Genomic DNA, 6,652 nt, shown 5'->3' on the forward strand with positions numbered 1-6,652 from the left:
GAACCTAGTACCAGATCCTCACAAATTTCCTAAATGTTCTGCTTATTGGAAGCTCCAGGTTACGGAATATGGAAACTCCTCATTTCCACAACTTATTAATATTTTAATATTAACAGCTGATCAAATAATATGTACTATGAAAGGTGTCGCTCGCAGGAACAAACCCACAGAGAATTATTACTAATTCCAACAGTTCCTTTCAGCTTTATAATGCTTTTTAATGTTAAAGTTAGAGACTAGGTGGTGAACATAATGAAGTGTTTAGTGGCTAAAGAATCAGCCATTTTGTGGCGGTCAATCAAAACAGAGCTAAAAGGAGAGTGAATATCACACTGAATCAAGTGGACAAGTGTTCACCAACGACTTTATAAGGTCATGATCTGTTAGTGTTTTCCACTCTACTTGCTCTGCTGTCCCTGTGTGGCCAAAACTAAATAAATACATGAATAAATTGGTGCAGCTTTACTAAATTGGAAAAGGTCTACAGTATATTGTGGACCCACACAGGACTGCATGTAAGCTAAACCTTCACCAATATGTATATAACATTTATGTAAATCTAACTCCAAAACAGCAAACCTAAAATAAATGAATAGGTGTAGCAAAAATATAACATTGTAGTGTTGTTTTACATGGGTATGATACGAACATTTTTATGAGATATGTATCGTGGATTATTAGTGATAATCTGCTAGTCCTTTACCTAAGTTATATGAAATTGTATAAAATATGTACTACAAAATAATCTGAAGACAAGGTCCACATGCTATCTTTTTCAGAGCTTTTATCTCACAATATTTCATCTCAGCAAATGAAACTGGCTCAGCTGTCATCTTGTGACCTTGTGTGAGATGATGGTGAAGTGATATCAAGTCCGTTTGCTGATCAAGACAGTGAGATGTGGTTGAAAGCTCATAAACACATGGTGAGTGGAACTTGAGTTCAGATTATTTTGATCCTTCCTTAATCCATGCTTAAAATGTATGAAAGATATTTAAGGCAGATTCCATACATGCATGTATGCGTATAATTATTATAAGAATAGGCTTACTATCTGGGATTTAATGGCAAGCTTTAGCACCAACTATGTTTTTCCCCCATCTGACAAGGATAATCATCTGAATATTTGTACATTTGCCATGCAAACTATTAGATTTAAATATATTGAATAACAAGTACAAATTATTTGCCATTGGCAGTCAGTCTGATATCAAAACACAACGGTAGTTAAATGAAATGAAAGTCTTGGATTCCCCAGTGGTACAAAACACAGACGAGAGGGATAAATCCTGTCACAAATTCATTTCCTGTCCCTGAAATCATTCATGATTACAGGTGTCTCTTTCTCCATTATCCTTTCAATCATCATGCACGATGAGAGAGGGGGGAAATGAAATCAGACCACATTGTGCTGGAGGTACAGAGACAATCCGGGAACTCTGACTCACTGAGGTTAGACTGGAAAATGGGTCATTCATTCATTTATCATCCAGCTTTTTCACATACAAAACCACAACTATCTCCGCAATTGCTCCTCATTTCCCCAACTGTACGACTGATATCTGAAGGTTTATGAATAAGACAAGATGAGTCTGTGACTGTGAGACATGACTTTGTCTACATTTGACATTCAACACAGAAAATCCTGACAGGTTTTGAGATACTTGACATGAGGAAATTATTGATGTCATCTGCGGTCTTTGAATAGGAGATTATAAAATGTTACGTAGATTAGGAATGGCATTCCCCAAGCTATTACTACCTCTGAAACTCTTCTTAATATTGCATCATTCACTTCATAAGTTTAACACAGAGATTCTGAATTATGACGCACAAGCTCTGCTCCAACATTTGTCAGTTTTTATGAGTTCTATATTCTTGCCTCTGTATTTGATATCATTAATTTTGCATCATGGCAAAGCACCATGCCAGTAATGAAGCAACTTCCATAAGAGAAGAACAGCTCTTCATAACAGTGAGGAGAAGAACTTTAGATTGCTTCATCAAATATTAATTTGTTCTATGTGTAGGCAGCTTCTGTGTAGTATATCTGGCACATTTACACTAATTATCACAATAGAAAAGTTCCCGACTCTGTGGTTTGAATTACAATTGGTTCAAGCGACTAGTTCGACCAATTAGCCTGCAAACAGCAGATGTGTTTTTCTATCTCTTTTTCAGTTCAGCCGTCAAGTAAGTCGTCCAAAGTCTGTTAACGTAGTTTTCAGTAATTTCAGTAATTGATAGATCATAAATGAGCACCTGATAAAGAATGGCATATTTGCTGAGGAAATGACTTGCAATCTTGACTGGAAATTACATTCAAAGATCAATAAAGTCCACTGACAAGAACAGAACAAACAGAGCTACAGATGATTGAAACTGGCAGAATGGGCTGTCAAAATTTTACAAATCAACTCTGTGTCGTCAATTTAGACCAAGGCTTTTAATATTCAGGGGAGCGTCACTTGAGTTTTTTCGCTGTTGACAATGTGTGCTGAATTGCTCATTGCTCTTTCCATGTTGGATGATTCTGCACCTCACAGTTTACATCCAATGACAATGTAGGAAGTAATGTGCCCTTTATGGAGCAAGGGGAAAGTCCCACTTTCATGTAGGATACAGGAGTTTGTGTTTTGTCACAGATTTGCTATTAATGTTTACTTTCTTTATTGAGCCTAACTGCAATCTTTCCCCAACCTTAAAGAAGACCTCTGATTTTACACATCAAAGGCTGTTTATCGGATGTTGGACAGTACTACTGTATATGTGGAAAAAGTTCTGGGGTCAATGTTTTTGTTCCAGAACATTTTTGTTATCTGCTGTGTTAGATATTGGTGGCTCTTACTGCAGCAGATCAAGGAATCTGTTCAGCTGGACATCTTGTACTAGTTGAGAGTGTGGACAAACACACCTGGCCTCATTGTAGCTCATCCCTAATATAACACAGGAAAAGCTCTGTCCATTGGAGGTTTCATGCCCTAAATACATGAAACTTAATAGCAAATGCAGTGCACATACACTGGTCTAAATTTTATCCATCACCCTCAAAAAACAAGAAATCTTCAACCGTCACTTGTACTAGTATCATACAGCTGTAGTGTCCACTGACTGTGATGTTATACTGTTAGAACATGCACTCATTAGTCTGGGAAAGGTTGCTTACTAAAAATGCAGAATGCAGTTTATCTTTGCGTTGCTGTCTCTTACATATAAACATATAGTCTGTTAATAAGAACATGTGTGCTTCCTCAGTGTTACAACCCAACAAATTACAGTAGATGAGGACATCCAGTGTAATGTTGGCAACAAACCAAATATTTAATCTATGAAATCAGTGTTTACCGTTGAAGTTGTTTCAGGAGAGTCATTGCAGGGACAGCTTGTTTGCTAACATTAACTTGTGTTAGCACTTAGCTAGCTTAAAAAATGAAAACATCTTCACTGTTGGCACAGCAGCTGAGCTAGTAGTCCCTTGCCAGATGGAAAGTGAAAATGTGGGAAAGCCCATTTGTTGTTAGAGCAGTTAAGAACAATACACAGTGACATATGGAGCTCCTTTGTATATTGGCCGACAAAGGCAAATGCGCTGCAACTTAAGAAAACACATGCAAATCGACAAAACAAAAGCAAATTAAGAAAACAACTTCATCAATTTGACAGCATATGCGTAGCACTTACAAAACACACTGCAAATACCTAAATACAACAGAAGTGTTTCCAGAGGACACTTAAGAGTGATGAAAACATCAATAACTCATAAGTGAAATGTTGTTATAACACAAACGAGGCCTCTTTCCTACTGTAGATGCAGGGTGAGGGTCTGGCACAACTTCACCTACTTCCAAGGTGCATGGAGAAGGGAAATAAGTCTAGAAAGATGAGAATTCCCGCAGCACTTGTAGTATGATGAACAACTTTATTAGTTGACCGAAGCATGCCGGCTTGTGGCCTTCATCAGGGTCATGACCCTCAAGACCCAAACAAATATCTAATAAAATATAAAATATATATCTTATTTTGACCAGTTTTTAGCGCTGCTAACAAAACTCCACTAATTCAGTGAGGAACATGTATCATTCCCTGTAAATTCTTCACAATAGAAGTCTCCAGTTTTTAAATTATTTAAAAGCTTTTAATATAAGGCAGTAAAGCAGGAAATGTTGGGTTTTCATTACTGGTAACTAATCACAACTCTGATACAGCAGCCCCTTGGCAGGTTCCCGGAAAGCTGGCCAAACTGCCTGTCAGAGGCTGAACTGAGGGGCTGCATAAAGGGCCAGTATAAGATGAATAAGGAGTTTTTGAACTGTGAGTCATGCAAAGCTACTCTAGTGGAGTCAAAAATAAAAATAAAAAACTGGAAATGAGCAAAATGGGTCCCCTTTAAAGCTGAGACAGTGCCTTTTCGAAGTTAGTAACCCCCTTAGCTGATATCTGATCATCGCATAACATAACAGCCGGCCAGAACTGTTAGTAATATTAGAGGTTTAATTAGGCCAAAAAAACCCAAAAAAAACACTAGAAATGTGTGCACACTGAGAAAAGAAAATGACAGTGAAAGCTGATGTAGTTGTTGCTGTTAGTAATGTTTTTATCAATAAAACAAATGTCTTTTAGATTGCATAATAGATCCTGTATCGGCCAGGCTCTAAATTAAAAGAGCGACCCTCAAACCTCAAACAATGAAAAACAATGTATAAAACATCATGGATTAATGAAATTTGTTTGTTTTATATGTTAATTTGAGGAAGTTTACAGTCTCCTCATTGTTCCACAGAGATCTGATGTTTCTGTCTATTTTCATCTATGTTTAGTATGCACCTTATACGCAATGGTTGCAACCCGCTATAAAACCAAAAGAAGAAGCAGCAGCACCTTTTGCCAGACCAGGAAGGAGGACTCAGCAGACAGATAACTGAAAGGCAAAGAGAAATGAATTAATATAACTTCATTTAACCAACTAGTAATATAACATAACAACGTAAACTAAATGTGCATGCTTCATTTAGTGAACAGTGTAGCCTCAAAAGGTGCTAGTTAACAAATTTTAAACCAACCAAACTGTAATTGCAAATGAAAGTGACCCAACATGTGGTAATGATGTGGGTGTGTGTGTGTGAAACCTTAAACCTTAAATTGTCATCAAAGAGATGCAACAACTTCTGTTTTTGACATTTAAAGCTATAATATATAACTATTCTGCAATAAATGACTAAAAACAAGTAGACCTATGTTATATATATTGTTGAGTTGTGTACTTACATTATCCCGAATGTTTCCAACAATTTTCAAACCCAGAGAAATCAATCATTTTAATCAAGGTAACGGTCAGTTTCATTTTGTCACCTGTCAATGGCGTCATACCCCCTCTACCAAAGAGTATACGTGCACAAGATACATGCGTCGGCATTGTGTTTATCTGTTACAATTACGTCTACCAAAGAATATACACCTACAAGATAATACATCGGCGTTCTGGTTGTTCCACAGAAACTGTTATAATTGACTTTTATTCAGTTGTAAGCCACATTTTTATGATAAACTTTTTGGATCTTGGTAGTTTTCAACTACATCTTTTAACCGAATGAAGGATTTTAGTCTGGATCTTAAATTATCAGAGAAACAAGCTGAGCAAACTTTAGCAGCAGCTTGGCTACCAGCCCCTCCCGGAAGTCCAGTGCCAAACATCGTCGGAGAAACATTGTTTTTTTTTTACATGAAACAGCTTTATTCAGTATTTTTATGGCTTTAATCCCTGTGTACATTTGATTTTGGAGAGGAGGGGACCTCTGCGGATAATTGGGCTCCTGGTAAAAACCCGCTGAACGTCTGGATCTTAAGTTACCAGAGAAACAAGCTGAGCAAATGTTAGCAGCAGCTCAGCTAGCAGCCCCTACCGGACGTCCTGTGCCTGCTGAACAGTGTTACGTGTGCGTCATGGAACCTTTTGTTTTTCATTTCGGCGCTCTTGTTAACAGATTAGAGCAGCCACACAGCCCATCTCACGCAGGGCAGCTGCGTCACGTCATCTAGAGATTCAGGGTCTCGCCTATTTTCTCTGACGCACGCGGTTCTCAGCAGAAATAGACAGGGAAAACAGTCTGCTGACAGTCATATGACATACTGTCAACATTACACCTTTCACTATGGCTTCAATGGCTATATCTGTAGAATATATCACAGACATGAAGTGTCTCCACTACGGGTCAGCACTCCAGGGCAGGGAGCCTCTCTGGCAGGGAAATCCAGTACGGAGAGTCGGTGACACATGGAGCTTCAGAAATATAATCAATGAACAAAAAAATAAAACAAAAAAAAAAACATCCTTTTTGAGTAGTGTATGGCTGACACAGAAGTATCCCCAACCAAACCCCACCATCAATGAAATTTATAATTAAACGATATGAAATGTGCTATTATCGATGGCCATTATCAAAGCCAAACTCTATGTAGACAGATAGAGCTGGCAGCAGAAGCGCCGCAACGCTGTCTGTGTGACGTTGTAAGCGTGTGAGACACAGCAGTTCAATTACACATACACACTACTGAGGCTCACACAGGCTGTGTGTCCCAGGAGTTAGAGAAACACTGATTTTTAACGTGAAACAGCTCAATTCAGTGTTTTCAGCTGTTTTAATCACCGGGTCCT

The sequence above is a fragment of the Thunnus albacares genome, chromosome 20 (genome assembly GCF_914725855.1).
Source record: "Thunnus albacares chromosome 20, fThuAlb1.1, whole genome shotgun sequence".
In the NCBI taxonomy this organism is placed as follows: domain Eukaryota; kingdom Metazoa; phylum Chordata; class Actinopteri; order Scombriformes; family Scombridae; genus Thunnus; species Thunnus albacares.